Genomic DNA, 17,216 nt, shown 5'->3' with positions numbered 1-17,216 from the left:
GAACAAAAAAAATCTTTGCCTGTAGCACTGCCTGGCACGTCCAAGCGGACTCGCTGCTGTCTGACCAGCACCTATCCATGATGTCCTCTACTGTCTGATTTCTTTCTTGTTGTTCTCACACTCATATATGTGTCGCTTTGGATGAAAGCGTCTGCTAAATGACTGTAGAATGGAATAAAGTCCAGAGAAAGTGTTAACAGTATACCGTTAGAGGACCAACACTGATTTCCTGCTAGAATGTTTCTGGTCTTGTCCAATTCTGGTTTAATCCACAAAATATGGATTAAACCAATATAGTTGACAACTCTCTGAATGTAGAGGCTAAAAGCTGGGATTGGAATCTGTGGATTTCCACTGAGAAGAGTGTTTTATTATTCCTTGAAATTCTCTTCCATTATAGTTGTAATTGTCTCACATAAACAAACACTAACAGACTTGAAGGAAATGATTTCTTGCTCATCTTAGCAGACTCAGCCCTCTGAAATCTTGACATGTTAAACCTACAATAACGTCTCTCTCCAGTTTTGTTTTTACACTATTACATTGGCATCTCTGAACTTGTCGGGAAGCAGCTGTTTATTTACATATTGCGGCTGTGAACCATGAACCTTCCGGAGGGAATTTTGTGATCATATCTACCTCTGAATTTACCAGGTAACCGCTGAATGTGGTCCTGGGACTCTGAAGCAACTATTGGTCACTAATGCTGTAAAACCGATTTGGCTTTTGGTGCACAGTTATGAATTACTCTTCTCTAGAGACCTACCTGTTTAAAACCTCTCAATTGACCCTTGTGTATAAAAGAAACCCAGACATTATATAACCAATTTGTTTGAACTTGATCAGAAAAAAAACTGGTTTCCTTTGACAATCATATTAATAATACTAAGAAACATTTCTAAACAAGAAGTTCCCAACTTGCCGTTGTCTTTCCGGCCATAAACTGGCTTCATTCTCTCTTAGTTAGAAACGGAAAGCTTCCTTTTACACACCAGCCAGTAAACATTTTCATATATGCTGTAAATGTTGTGATACCAGCTGTAACATGAAAGGGACTATTTAAACATTGTGGGTGACCATGGTACTTACATGCCTGGTTTTTTTTTTCCAAGTTTGTCCACTGCAACACAGGAAAGCTGTAATTATGGGACAACAGCTGGAAATTCCCAAATCCCAAATATATCTATACTAGTTACCAGGTATAAAAGAACTAAGATTGTGGAACTGATTTGTGGATGTGAAATTGTCTTTTGAACTCTATTCCCTTTCCTTACAAGAAGGGAAGGGCTCCTATCTTTAGAAATTACTTGATTGTTTTTAATTTCTCTTCAACATATCTCCACTTAAGACAAGGGGACATGAGACATAATCTCGTTTTTATGACTCATTCTCGTCAGACTTTCGTGGCTTTTACAGGATCTGCGGGGAAGATTTGTAACAGTTGTTTTGATGTGATGCTGCAGCTGATAAAGCCCGTCTCAAACTGTTTATCTTAAGAATTTGCACCAGTGCTGTACTGTCAGTACAGTTCATGATCAATAGCACTCGCATTGTAGTGCAGGAAGGCATGTTATATCCCTGCCGCTCTTTGGTGCTGTGACTCATAGTGCTGTTTGTGACTAAACAAAGCCTATGGAAGAGCCTCACATGTGATTTAGTTAAATATTGAAAAGGAATAGTCTTCTAATCTCTAAAATGATTGCAATTTGGTGATAAGAAATTCAAAGGCTGGCGTAAATTTATGTTTGCACACTTTCTTTGGAATGTGCTGAGCGAGTTACAACAATATTCAGACAAATATCCCACGGTAACCCTACCGTGCTGCCAAGTTGTATGAGTGTATGATGATTGTTTGTGACAATATAAGCATATATAAATAGCTGCAGTTAAGATCAGAACCAGGAATCGGTATATATGTGCATTTAGTGTGAAACCTTGCTTCTTCCCGCATCTAAAATGTGACGAGGTCTCTGTTTTCTTTTCAGATTTGCTTTATAGTTTTGAATATAATTTTGCAGACGGCAAACAAAACCATCTTGTCTTCAGGTGTACAGTAGTTCAGTCTGTTGAAGTGAGCTGAACAGGTGAATGCTGGTCCAATCGACCTTAGAGACTGGATGAGATAACATATATGACTTAATCTGTTGAGTGGAATGATAAGCTTGTTCAGAGGAGTGTTATCTTCAAGCGTTGGACCACTTTAAAGTAGTACGGGGATATCTCAGCCTTATAAAGCTGTGTTTCCTGGGATGACACTTCTACATGACAAGGGTATTAATGAAAAGATGGCGTTTGTGTTTGCACTTCACCTCAGATTATTGAGAATTGAGCTTGAACTTTTGTTTCCAACAAAAAATCTGAATGTGCTGCGATCAGTTTCGCTCAGAAAAAGGCTCAGAACTAGCTTGAAGCTTCAGTAACATGCACCAGAAACACACTGGATACAAGCAGTGTGCTTGATAACAGCTTCTCCTAATGTGTAGTGTTATAACTGTGTCTATTATCCTAAAAGCTCCTGATTGAAAGTGTTGACACTTTTTGAAAAAGTTATTTTTATTTTCAAGTTTGCATATTACTTTAACCCCCTCCATAGAGGAACATGAAGCTCTTCTTCTGTGGTGCTTTAGCAGTTCTTCCAAATTGAATGCACATTAAGGGGGTTAAAAAATCTAAAATAGGGGTTGTCAATAGGGGGAATTGTATGGTTATAATGCTCTTTTGTCACATAATTAAATTTATGTAATGGCCATTTCAACTGATGTCTAAAAGTAGCGAAAATAATTTAGTGATATTTCATTTAGTAAGATTATTTTAATATCATAAAGCTAATTACGTGTTTCATGGTTTTGTTCTTGTTTAAATTTCTCTAAACAACACTAACATGCCATTAATTGGTTGACCCTTTACTAATAAAGTATAAATATTGGATTATATGCTCACTAACAAGTAGTATAAACTAGTAACTATGTAGGGTGCTTTGTTGCTTTTACAACACAACACAACATTTAATAAAATGAACAATTTTTAAATAGGTTATTTAAGAATAGAAAAAAGAGAAGTTGTGGTAAAAGTAACTTATTATTTATGTAGATGTATGTTGCAATGGACAGTTTTGGTGACTGCAGCTGTGTGTATTCATCCAAATCTGGACTCGGCTTCAACATATAATCACGTACAGTTATTTCTTCGATTTAGCAATCAAATTTCAACAGAATTGATGATCAGTAGTGACTTGATAAAAGCTAAAGCAGCAGAAAGATTTAGCCAGCTAGCTAGCTGTGTCTCTCTAGTAGCTGCTGGTGTGTATGAAGTGCATTGTGTTAGTGTGGCATACATTATACACATTGTTTCACTGGTTTATTTATGTAAACTGAGAGTGGGATCAGAATTAGCCAATCAGCAATGCTAATTTCAATTTAAAATGTGCAGTCAAGCTCAAGACAAGACACAAAGAAAGAGTATAAAGCAAAAATATTTTTCCTTACTGTTAGAAAATAATATATAATGTCCTCTAAATGAGCTTTTTATGCTGTTAGTTAACTCAGTAGCTAGCCTGACTGACCCAAAGCTAAGCTAAACTATTGTAGCTAAACAGTTAGCTTAGCTTTAAAGCAGCCAATTGGCTTTAACTTGTTCACTATTAGTAGTCGAGGAAGAGATAATTTTTTTCCTCTGACTTCCAGAAATAAATAAACTGTGCCTATCAAACTGTCAAATAATTTGTTTTACTAATAGAGTTGGTGTTAGTAATGGCATACTCTAATGTTTGACTTTCGTGTTTACATAGCAGGAGCATAGTTTCTTTCTGTTTTTGTGTAATTAGCACCCAATAAAAATTAATTCTGACTATTGACTCTGCTCAGTTAAGGCCCTCCCTTTGCTAAAATAGTGACACTTATGTGCTGCTCTTCCCATTCTGCTTTAAATGTCTCATCTGCAGTCACCTGAAGGGCAAAATCATTAGCCTGCTGTTTTCCAAAGGTTAGAAATCCACACCACATTTATGATTTCTCCAGATAAGATGTGCTTTCTTCATGCATAAAACAGGAAGGGAGTGCCCCTTGCCATCTTAATCCCTTTTCACGTTAATCTGTGGTGCTTTATCAGAAAGTAGGGGGTTGATTCGGGAGCTGTGGCTTAGTTTGAGTGCCAGAATGAGGCTCTAATTTGCCTTGGATGCCTGCTGACCTGTAGCACTTTGGGAGGGAAGGTGTTTACGGCTGAACAGAGTCGGACAGCGGGGGATAATAGCTTTTGCTGGTTAAAGGTGAAGTTTAAAGCAGAGTGGGAGCCAAAATCACTTTCAGTTCACGAAGGTTAAAGTGTGATTTCCAGCAGCAATTTTCGCGATAATGATTAAGTCTTGGCTGTCAGTGATACAGTCACATGTTTAATGATGAAGACTTTTTAGACTGTAACAACTGCTTTTCTATGTTTGGTTAGCATAAATGCACTCTCTAGGCTTTTGTTACAGTGGCTCTGTCAGTCCAAATCAAAGTCATTATATAGAAATGAATGTGATTTCTTATCCTGGGCAGGCTTTTGTTTACAGTAGTAATTATTTTTTCCAGACCTGAGGGGATGGCAAGAAAAGTTTGGTCTGGCCTGGACTTTTTTAAATTCCCTGATGTTTTGTTTTGTTGTTTTCCCAAATTGGATCACATGGATGGTTTTCCAAGTATTGTAGGAGACATGATTCCATTTTACTGTATATTACTGAGGTGACAGCCGCTTCGTTCTGGCCGATATCTGGAAATTAGATTGGGTTAACAAGGTTCTTAAGGTTACCAGTTTTAGAGTGTTTGTATGCCCTACATGATCTTAAACACTGAGATTTAAGTGGTAAAATATCAGATCAATAATATTATTTATTATTATTGGTGGTAGTAGTATTTTATGTTATTCCATAGCCAAATTCCTTCATAAACAGGCAATTAATAAGGTGCCACTGACATCCTTTCCATATTGTTTTTCATCAAATAAAATAAAAATGACAATGGCAACATTATACATGAGTAAAAACACAACCTAATGTATTATAATGTTGCTAATATTTTTTAAGAATCTGACATATGACATAGTTTCGAGAGTTCAAGATTAGGCTTGCAGGGAGCAGATGAGCAACACAGGAACTTATTGTCTGTACACAGCAGAAAAAAGTGAAGACTTAAGCAGCCACATAAGCAGAGTAGAGTCCAGAGATCACATGTTGTCTGTCTTGGGAGATATTAATCATTCTGCTGACCATGCTCTGTTCCGAAGGATCAAACAAGCTATAGATGTGTACTCAGACTTATCTTTGAGCCAAAGTAGAAAGTTAGTCTGACACTTTGAACACAACCATTTAGGTTTTAATAGTGCTCAAATCAGATTATTGTGATAATCAACATTTTATATCACCATCAATAAAAAGTGAAACTATGTGCCTCTGCTTGACTTTGATAGAAAAATACATTTTTTAGAAACAGATTAAGCATGATCATGAAATGTGAGCTGTTGATTAACTGCCCCACAACTAATTGTGGTTAATAATTTAATTATTTGTTTTCCTAATTTTATGCCTTCATTAGTTTTAGATTAATAGAATTAGTTAATTTGCCACCAGATTTTTTGCTGCATATCAGGCACAATGCTTCTTTTAGTTACTCAAGACCCATATCTGCTCACTGTGACGTCCACGAAGAGGATTTCATGTTTGACTTTGCAACCAAATCTATGATATTCATGTCAATGTTTGTCTGAGTTCAGTTAGTGAACTATAATTCAGGATATGGCAGCCTAAATAGATAAGAAAGTTTGATATAGTGATTGAAGGTTGACACTGTTAACATAAACTGGTAAAATGAAAAGATTTGAACAATTATGCAAAAAGATTTCTAATAGCTTCAGTGTACTCCATCTGTTCTTAATTATATGTTGATCCAAAAGGTGAAATCAAACATGAAGGATGTTTTCTCTTTCTTTTCTGTTTTTGCATGTCTGTCTTAGTTTAAGTCACAAGTAAGCCTTGCAGGATGACACAGTTTCCATGTGCTCTCGTAGTGATATGATAACATTTTGTTTAGATTTAGCACCAGTTTTTCCAGATTGCATTGTAACAAAGTGCTTTGGCTGATTAATGTGGATGTGCTTTCTCTATACAGAAATTAGATGCAGTGATGTTCTACTGTCACACACTAGTAAGCATGTTGGAGGGCAATGAGGGGTTTAGTACATCGCTCAAGGATAGTTAAGCATGTGGAGGAGTGATAGAATCAACCAGTGGATCACCTGAACCCTCATCACCCCCTCTCCCCTCCCCATGTTTACAGCACCTGGTATTCCCAGATGGTCCCCCAATCAAAGTAGTAATTAGGCCTGACCCTGCTCAGCTTCTGAGATCAGACAAGATCAGATGTGCTTGGTGGCCGCAAGCCATTTTTATCCATGCAGAATCCCCCATTAATCATCATGGTTAATGTCTACTCTCTTCTACTGGGGAGTTGGGTGATGCAAAGAATGGATGCAGGGTTGTCAAATCTGCAAAGGTAGTACTTACCAATAAATCATAATGAAGAAGTCTCTGTATCATTGTTTCTGGCAGTCCAAACCTAAAATGCAAAGTGAAATAGCACCAGGTGTGTAAAATTTTCCATTTCATATATCCTGAAATATTGGAAAAGTGGATGGGAGGTGCCAACTTACTTTTGTAAAACAACTATATTTAAGTATGGACGTGCTGTTTGATTTAATGAGGGCTTTGCTGGCTCAACTGATGCAACTTTTTGAAGATTTTATCCACTTATTTCCTTTTTTTTCATTGTTCTATCCTGACAAGCTAACTCTGTATTACCTTAAAACATCATTTCTAATTTATCTGACAGAACCAGGATTTTAAAAATAGTAATTTTTTCCACTATTAAAACAGAAAGTTTATTACTGGACATTTTTACCCGTTTAGTGACTAAAAGTCCTCTTTTGAGGTTTAAATGGAAACACCACAAATGTTGTTTGCACCAAGCTATAAAAGACCATGTTGTCCATGATGTCAGTTTCAACATAGAGCTGCCCAAAATGTCTTGGGATTTACCTTTCACCATCAAGTTTGCTGGATTAAATCAGCTGGTTTGTACTGGTATTTACTTTTGTACATGTTCCCTAAAAATAGGCATGTCTTTGCATTTACTTTTAAAAAGCACAAACCAAGTACTTTTCCATTAAAACATGCTTTAAATGATCCTGTATCGATATCTGCTGAAGCCAGTATGCTTTGAAAATTCCTGTGAAGACCAGCGAGTATATTGCCCTTTGTGTGATCTTAATGTTGTTGACTGGATTACAGTCACACAGTCACCACCCACAGGCCAGACAGGCCCATGGACAGTGTCTGAAGTGATCATTTGTGTCACGACAGAAGTGCAGCAGACTCCTGCTCAAAATCTGGATAACTACTGCTGTCTGTCAAGAAAAAACACATTATTGTCACTTGTTACTGCCATGTCATCTCTGAGAGCGTCATTGTGGTCAGGACAGGAAGGTCTTCTTTGGGATTGTTTGTCGTAACCATGGTTTACTACATTTTCAATTGTGAAATAAAAAGAGAAGTAAAGGAATCCATCAATGGAGAAATAGGCTAATTATATTTAAATGGTTAATGAGCTGTGAAAGTGTATAAAATACAAATCCTCAGACTTTAAATAGTTAATGTAGGTATGGCATTAGAGCTCAGGATGAAAGCTCAGTCAGTTATATTGTCTGAGACTGAACAACCTCCCACAGCTATTATTTGTCTTCCCTGAATCAAGGCTTACCAGCATATTGTGTTACATCTATTGTTAAACTGCCTCCAAACATCAAATTCAGGTAGCACTAAAACTACTGTTCATAGCCGGCTAGACTTGATTATAGCTTGATCATTGAAGCTTCTAACATTAGTTGAACATGTATCATTATGATGTAAAAGATTGTTTTATGAACTGCTACAGTGAACAGTAGCCTGCAGAACATAAGTACTACACTGAGTACATTATTACATACACCCTCTACTATCCATAAAATTATTGTCACTGTCAATAATTAGTGAATTTGTTTGTCAAATTCCCCAAAATATAACAAGCAAATACCTCAAGCAACTGTATTCATGACTTCATGTTTATATCTGCACAGAGTATTGAGAGTAAAAGACTTTGTAAAGTAAAATCGGTGACCAAACTCCCACTGTGGCGTAGGAGGTAATACCCACAAATCCACAGAGGGAGCAACCCAGACTATAATTAAAAAACAGCTTTTATGTTTGTATTTCAGCACACACACACACACACACACACACACACACACACACAGATACATGAAGAGAAGAGCAGCAGATGTGTGTTAGTGCAGTCAGGCTCATGTGCTCACCATTGGCTTCTTTCAATATATCATGGATTATGGTTCCAGCTCTGGGGAGAAAGTGATGAAGTGCCCCAGACTGTGTGCAAACAGTCATGAAGTATGTTGGTTTGTCCTCTGCTCATATTTGTTATGCCAAGTGTCCACATTAGATTACAAACAGTTAAACCACAATGTAAATATCCTTAAATTCTAAAATATTAGATTTGCATGAAGATGATAAAGCCTTGTGCTGTATGTTATAGGAAGAGCTTGTTTTCATTTCCTTTTTCATTAATGTTGTGGCGCTACGTGGTTTGTAAGATCATCACAGCCTCTGAGTGAATAACTAATCTATGGGAATACTGCAAAATAGTAAATTGGTCATTTTCCATGTTACAGATCTGTTTTTTTGGTTAAGTGAATTTATTTTTCACTTTCCATTAAGTCTTTTATTTTGGCTACAGCTTGGGAAATGCATGGAGATCTAACTCTAAATATAATTTACAAATAAATCTTTCTTTCAAGCACTTTTTTAAATGTTTTTTTTGTTTGTTTGTTGTTTTTTTTTACCTCAAATTTAACTTTTAAGCTTATAAGTTCAGATGAACAATATCATCACAATGTCTTCCAGGCCATTTGGAATTGCTACATTTAAGTCTGTTGGAAACACCAAATTCATTAATATCCTTTTAGAAACACCAAAGTTAGATTTCCTAAAAGATCTAAAACAGCTTTTAAATAGGTCAAAGAGAACTTTTGCTCCAAATGACAAAAAAAGCTTTAATCAGTCTCCTCACACAAAATCAAGCCACAGATTCGAACAACTAAATGAATGAAAATGGAAAAATAGAATTATTAAGTCATTTAAAAAAAAAAAAAACTCCACTTATTTGTTTTCCGTTCATGAATAATGCAGTCAGTTCTTGTTTTTAGTGGTGTCTCATGGGCAGATTGAGGCTTTTACCTGGTTGAGCAATAGCAGATCACATTACCAAAAAAAGCAATTTTATTATCGTTTGGCCGTAAAAGATTATTTGATTACATCCTTAAAATGTCAAATATGCAGCTTATCAAAAGAAACAACACTGTATATCTGTAGCTGTTCATTACAGTATGTTTGAAATTTAATTTGATTTAACAAATTCTAAATATTGGACACAGTATGCTTCACTTCACACAGAACATGAGCATTTTATTTACTTGCTCTTTTCACAGGAACACAGTTCTCCATCAGCCCAGTGATTAATAACAGATAAAATAAACAATCCAAAGGGTCCAATCCAAACAAAGGGTTCAGCGGTAACTGGATTAGTACAATGGGCAATGCAGAACATCTTGGATGCATTTTATTCTCTTTAAAATTGATTTAGTTTTTAAGAAGAAAATCTACTACTTAAGTTTGTAGCTTAATTTACTTTAACACAATGAGCATTTTTTTCTGTACGTCCTGTTATTATTCAGTAACTTTATTATTATTTTTTATATGTGTAACAGTGTGTAATCCAGGCACTGACAACAATATTTTAAATGGCCATACATGGCAGCATATTTAGTACAAATATATCCATAAGGCAGATAATGACTTGACAATTATAATCTGTCACATTTTACCACATTCCAGTCACATTTCCATTAAACAGACATGACTGGAGTTGCCTTTCCACTCCCACCACCACCAGTATCAGACCTCGTGCCATTAATTGCCCAGTTCTGTGCCTTCATACATGTGTGTGCGCGCTCGAGTGTGTGAATTCAGGGGAGGAGGAGGTGTTGGGGGGTGGTGTGCTGCTAAAATAATACCCCCGCTGTCCTGATATCCCACAATTCTGCTCTCCGCTGCACGGTGGAGCGTGATAGGCTGCTGGAGAGGGGGAACTGCTGCAGAGTAGCACCGCTGTCAGGAAACAGAAGCCCACTCCGAGTCGCACAGCCAGCTGAAAACGAGGACGGCTCGTCTGGTAACAAACCTCTTCACTTAGCTTCTTTCACTCTGAGCTTTTCTAACATGCTTGCTTCCTGGTTTGGACAACCTCCTGCGCTCGGTGTCTTCGTGCCATGTTTTAGGTCGTGTGACTACAGCCGCTGCCGATGACACATGATTAACATGAAAACGCTGCTTTACTGTATTTACGCTGGCGGTTAAAAAAAAAAAAAAAGTGGAGTGAACGTGGCTAGCCGCGTCAGAAACACGGGTCGTGAGCTTTTAACCCCGCTCTGGTTTCGCACTATGGCCATTCGGTGCTAATATTAGGGGTTAAATGTTGTTTTCTTTAGCAGCGTACAGAGGCTGTTGTTATGTTGAAGTAGAAAAGCTTTGTGAACGTCGCAAAGGAGTATAACCCTTTAAGGTGACGCGCGCTAACGTGCTCTGGTTTCGACCCAGAAAGTCCAAAGTGGTTTCGACACGACGTTTAAGATGCCACTCGGAGTCCATAACCACTGCTTTATGCATCTGTGCCAGACGGTGCTGACTCATTGTTGCATTTACAGACAGTTGGAGGATTTAAAGAGTGAAATGATCGCAGGTTATAGTTGGATGTTTTTTGATCTGCAGTGCGGTAGGCGTGGTTAGGGGCAGGATGACACGGTCCGGATCCTCTTTTAGCATCCTTAACACCCCCCTTCAGTAGGCACGGCATGCAACGGCTCGGGTCTGACTTGACAATTTAATTAAGATGCACAGTAAGCTGCTGTTGCAGTAGCGTCGAGGAGCAGAGGCATTGTGGGCCTTGTTTGCAAGGTTTCAGAGTTCATTCACTGGGGTCCACCGACAGTGCCAGCAGATGATGAATGGCAATACACAAAACCTCTTAAATACCGTATATTACCATAATTTATATAGGAAAACACCCAGGTAAGTCATCAGGTTGCTAAAAGTAAATATACAAATAAGAGAAATTAAAGAATGGAACTAAAACCCATGTAAAGCTTTGGTAAGTGTGATGGGTCATGACCTGCTGGTTGGTTTGGTAAAGGACAAAAAAGAATTAAAACGAACAAAAAAAAAATAAAATGCATGAATATACTTAATATACATTGGCTAAAGGAAATACTAGAATGATGTCACTTTATACTCAACCAGACAGTAAGGTTACACAAGGACAAGCCCTGCTTTTTGTTGTAAAAAGTCATTAAGATTGACTGGATTATGTACAAGTTTTTGTTTTTTTTAAATTATAAATTTCACAAGTCCATTACATGTCCATAAATAGTAAAGTTTTGAGACATATCCTGGTTTTTATTAAGTTTTACTGTGCATGAGTACTACAAGTACCATATTAGAGTTTGCTCAGTACTGTATTAAAAGCTTATCAAGGTGTCTTGATGGTAAATAGCTTTTGTTTGTTTGATTGTTTTTACAAGAAAATAAACAGAGATTTGGACCAGTGGGGCTGGAGAACATTACTGAAACTTGAATGGATATAAATATGTATTTTAGAGGCCTGATGTTTTATGCTTACGCTTGTCAAATTGAGTCATTTCAACTATTGTGGGTAAAAAGCAATTTGATTGAATTATTTTCAATATATTTGTTTTGTTTATGTTTGTTTAGTTATTATTGCTCACTGTTCCCAGCCTCATGGCCTTGTCAGCATACCTGGCATGCGCTAATCTTTTTATTTTTTATTTATTTATTTTTTTTATTATAAGTTTGACTAGTCAAGACCCTCTGAATTACCTCTCTTGTCGTGCATTTAAAAAACACTTGCATTTATCCATTACAACACATATTTTGTATGTGCAGCACTAAGCAACATTTGTGTAAACTAACCAGAAGGTTAACTTTAACCCTTCATTATTCTTACCAGCGGACATTATTAGCAGCGAGGTCACAGCTGATTCACAGATTACTTGTGGCTAATCTCATGAACTACCTAATGCCTTCTGGCTCCTTTCAGCCACACTGTAAGAAGTTATTAGCTCCTCATCAATATACTTGCCTGTAATATCTTACATCAACAGAGATTTTTGTTTTTCCATTGTAGAAGTAGAATGACTTGACTAAGTACTACTGACTTCAATGTTCTGCTCATCCCATCGCATTGGTGTGGTGTGTTTTCGTGGAAACTGTAACCCTGGCCTCAAGCAGCTGCACGTTCATTGTGACGCAGAGTGTTATTAGCCTGGCTGACTGTTGAATCCTTGACTGCCTGGCTGCAATAGACAGTAGGGCTAAGAATGTAAACGCAGCAAGGCAAGCTGACAGGATTTATAGCCTCCTCAGCAAAAATGCTCCTTGCTTGGAGTCACCTTCATGTGACCAGAATGCTTTGCCTCCCCCTAAATTGTGCTGTCTAGTGTCTATTCTGCCTTTGATGCATCAGCCAAAAATCAACATGAGTACTGTATGTGAAGCTTCTGCAGTAGCTGTATAGTTAAATAATCAAATGTGAAGAAACTCTTTTGTTATAGCTCTTGTCAGACTGATCCATCAAGTAAACAACTAATGCTTTCAGTTGTTTTTTCTTACTCGTGTGCAAAATGTATTTCATGCAATTTTACAGTTGTTTTGTTGACTCGCTTTCATTTTTTAAATCCCTGTAAGGAGGGTTGTTTTATGGACTGTCTTTGCTGGCTTCACAGCTGTATTCATACTTGACTTATTGTGCACTGTAGCAGGAGAATGTTTAAGTTCAGCCGACTGTGGTAGAAGACAGACCTGGGTTGTGTTAATGTACTGAACTAATTGGGGCAGGACGAAACTGTGTCAGGCAGTGAAAAATTAATGTTGCGCCTGCCCCATATCCACTCTGTCAAATCTGTGATCAAGCTATTGTGACTTGTCGCTATCTAGCAAATGAGTTTGATTTTTTTTCTTTTGTTCTTTTTTTTTCTTTTCTCTGAAACGGTCATTCAGGTGAAGGCATAGTGATCTGCTCTACATTGTTGTCACCTCCTCGGATTTGACACTTTTATTCCACTTATTTTCCCGTCTTTACTCGAAACTGTTTAATTTTGCAATCCTCTGATGATTATGGTGATGTAGGAGGGCTTTTCTGTAAAAATATTGAAGGCAAATACCTGTTGATGAGTATCTCGGTGTCACTGCAATCACTTCTTGATTCTTCAGGTGTGACCATACTTGGTTTGCCTACACACACACACACACACACACACACACACACATTTGACTAAATCGATCAGATGTTTTGCCGATTAGGAGTTTGGATCATTTAGAAAGACTTTGGGGATCTGTAACCCCTCAGCAGAGGTGTTTCATTTTAGTGGTCAGACCAGTAACATGGTATCCAGTTTCAGAAGCATTGCCGTGTGTGACAGCTGTCAGCCCTGCAGCCATGCAGAGGGGTCTCCTCTCTGACAGCAGACTTGCTTGGGATGGGTCTTAACGTGTCCAAAAAAAAAAAAAAAAAGCGGCAGCTATCCCTCTTCTGTGTAACCTCCCTCAGCCCCTTGGGGGGGTTTTCGGGTGCGAGGGCAGGGGTGGCCTAGATGGGCCCAGCTGTGATGCACTCTGGCTAATGGCACTCAGCACAGATGGCAGTCCCTCTGTCTCTTCGTGTTTGTGTGGGATTCAACATCCACAGGCCGCTTTCCAACAGTGTGCATCACAATCACAAATTGAGCTTAAAATGGAGGTTTTATATGCATGGGTACAGCATTTAGAGTCAGTGACCAATTATGTCATTTTAGCTTTATGCTGATAAGCCCCAGCTGCACTTCCAGTATATGCATAATTAGCCAATGCAATATGATATCTAATTATTATATCTGATGGTGATTGGTTTGGTTTGTTCAGTGGCAGACAGCGGGCATCATTCACTGTGGGTCACTCTGAATTTATAGTGGTTATACAGATTTTTTTTTTCCTAAGCAGAGATTGTATGTCACACATCAGAAATTGGCGTTTACATGTTGGCCATTAACTGAGGAGATTGAACACTTTTCTCCATAATTTGTCTATATCTGAATTGGCAATCTATGAGATAAATGTGAGGACATTTTTTTTTACACTAAATCCTGTTTATGTGATTTGACTTTCTTCTCCAAGCATTCATGGTGCTCAACAAGAACAAGTATTATCATGCTCTTGTAGTGATCCAGCAAATAGATTTAAAGCTTTTTGCTGAAAAACAGTCACAGAAGCTGTTTTTATTTAAGATAGATGGTCCGCATTTATATAGTACTGTTGCTGCTCCCATCTGCCAGTAGTTTCATTTTATTACAAGCTACATTCACCAATTCAGAGCTTTTATTCAATGTATACGAGTTGCACATTAGTAGGAAAGCATGCAATATCATTGATGATGAAATGACTGGCAATGTATTGACAAATTTAAAAGAACCATGTTCCTTAAATACACCTCTTACTGCCAGCCAGTTGTTGAATTTGCATAAAAGCTTGCAAGATTGTCAGCAAAACCCTTTACGTGTTTAGATCAGTGATGCCCACCAGTCGGAAAACCTGTTGCAACCAGAACAGAACTGGGAGGAAAATAGCAGTGTTGTAAAAACTGGAACCCACATACAGTTTTTGCAAGAAGGTTCAATATCTTTCTCAAGAAACATTAAGGGATTTAGGTTTCGATCTCAGAATCTAGGGGTCCACCTAAATCTCCTGAGTCACAATTAAAATGGAAATCTAAGCCAAGACAATGACAAGTACATTTAAGGAAGAATGTCCTCAGTTTGAGAAGTAAAAAAAAAAACAAAAAAACAAAACAATTAAAGAACTACAAATATCAGATATGGGAGGCAGATATTGTGAACATGTTCTTCAGCCTTGTCAGCCAAGACAAAGTGATTAGAAATTGAGTTGTGGCTGTCTTTATTCTTTAGTTTTATGCCAAATGGAACGCCTTAAAAGATTCTGGAAGGGGTTCAGAAGGATTTGGACTTGATAAGTAAGCTTTAAATCTGGCTTAGAATTTGATGATAATGCATTTGAATCTCATCAGCTGGGGAAAAACTTTGAGGGAAAACCTTGTCAAACACCAGCTCCAATAGACTCCCCTTAAAGAGGTTTCACAATCTGAGATGTTGAATCTTTTTTTATGTAAAATTGATTTAAATTAGTAAAACTTTAAACCTTATGATCTATAATCATTAAAAGTGCTTTACCCCATATCTTTATCTTAATCTTTTATGCACTAAAACAAGGCTGAATTGGCACAATAATCAGTATATTAGCGGTTATCCAAGACATTACATGAGTTGTGAATGCAGCCTTCTGAATGCATAATGTATGTGCCAGTCCATGCCGAGGGCCATACACAAGGCCACTGTTTGGGCTGTTATGTGGCCCTGTGAAGGGTGCCTGTCACCAGTGACTGAATGTATTCTTACTCAATTTCTATGGTGCTAAGATGTTCCTTTCCTCCCCTCCATCCATAGTTCCTGTTTTATGGGGGTCAAAGGGTGCAAAGGTTGGCTGAGCAGCCATTTTCCGTCATCTGGTTACTGAGCTACACATGACACCACAAAGAAGCAGAACAGAGGTTTAGACATGATTTCTGATTGACTCCAGTTTAATGGTTGTTAAAAAATGCTTATGTTCATTTTTGTATCATCTTGTGACTTCATTGAGTCATTTGCATGGATGCTACCAAAGGCTTATCTAGTTTTTGGTAATCTTAATAGTTTTTTTTTTTATTAACATCTAAAGTTTGAAGAGTTTGATCAGTAAGTTGCATTCACTGACCCTTCTTAAAACCTTTGCTCCTAACTTAGAGTCCAGATTTATTACTGCTTTGAGAGTTCAGTCTGTTGAGGTTATTTTGTTTCCCTGCAAAGATAGATTTACCTTTTATGTTATAATCCTCTTAAGTAATTCTACCAGGATTCAATCAGGCTGCTCATTAGCAAAGATGGGTTTTCCTTTGGCCCTTGGAAAATCATTTCTGATTTAAAAATTGTATTGATTCACAGTTAGAATAAGTGGTAATACTTAATAAAAGAACAGTACAGAAGTACTTTTGTCATCCAATGTATTATGAGGGTATCTGTAAGAGGAACAAAACAACAACTGGGCATAATAAACTCCTGGACTCCAGCTGTTAATAATCCTGTTATGTTCTTGCTAGTGCTGCTCACAGCAGGACCTGTGGAGATAAAAAATGCAGCGCATCAAACAGTTTTTTCATTACAACTTACGAAATCCCCTTTTCCTCCCAGAAAAAGGCAGCTAGTTTTACTTTATTTTAAGCCACAGCTCATACATTCTGAGTTGTTGGTTTGTCTTTTTTTCTCAGTCGTGTGTCGACCTTCTTGGGGATCACCTCCCTCCACAGTTATGTTACTCCAGAGGCTGCGTTCCCCAGCCACGGCTGGAAGCAGAGATCCTCCCACCCCGCGGTAAACATGTCCCTATAAATAGAGCTGAGGGAGAAACGGGCCAGCAGCAGAATGACAGGCATCTGTACTACAAACCCCAGTAGAGATCCAGCATGTAGCCCCAACCACACACACGCCCTCCAAAATACATCCCAAAATCTAAGCCTGTGGGTGCAGCTCACACGGGGTACCCATAGTTAGATTTGTCCTGCCTGTTAACTTTGTGAAAACCAGGCAGTGTTTTCTCTCATTGGCTACTTTTAGCCCCTTTGGACTGCATCTGCCATGGATGTGTTGCTATTCAAGGAAGGTCATGCTATGAAAAATATGTAGTGGTGTAGCTAAGATACTTTGGATTCTCGTGTGTAAATACTCTGCAAAGACATGAGGAGATGCTGGTGGTCTTATTATTAATACTAATCATGATAATAAATAATAATTAATAATAATTAACAATAGTAATCATTCATAGTAGTAGTAATTAATAATAATAATTAGAAATAGTCTTTTAGTCTTTAATATAAGTGATGATAAAACCAGGGAAATATCTGTTGTGATTGGATGTATATTGC

The 17,216-nt window shown here is 37.7% G+C and overlaps 1 protein-coding gene across 1 annotated transcript in view; it reads left to right on the top strand.

Moving 5' to 3' along the window:
* The first annotated feature begins 10,223 nt into the window (after positions 1–10,223).
* epb41l3b (erythrocyte membrane protein band 4.1-like 3b) overlaps positions 10,224–17,216 on the top strand; it is a 51,175-nt gene continuing 44,182 nt past the window's right edge. The window contains exon 1 of the mRNA XM_079243719.1: positions 10,224–10,310. The gene's annotated coding sequence lies outside the window, so the exon portion shown is untranslated. The remainder of the gene's footprint in view (positions 10,311–17,216) is intronic.

The sequence above is a fragment of the Telmatherina bonti genome (assembly GCF_933228915.1).
Source record: "Telmatherina bonti genome assembly, chromosome: 7".
In the NCBI taxonomy this organism is placed as follows: Eukaryota; Metazoa; Chordata; class Actinopteri; order Atheriniformes; family Telmatherinidae; genus Telmatherina; species Telmatherina bonti.
Note: the sequence above shows the minus strand (reverse complement) of the source record. Positions and strands in the feature narration are given on the sequence as shown.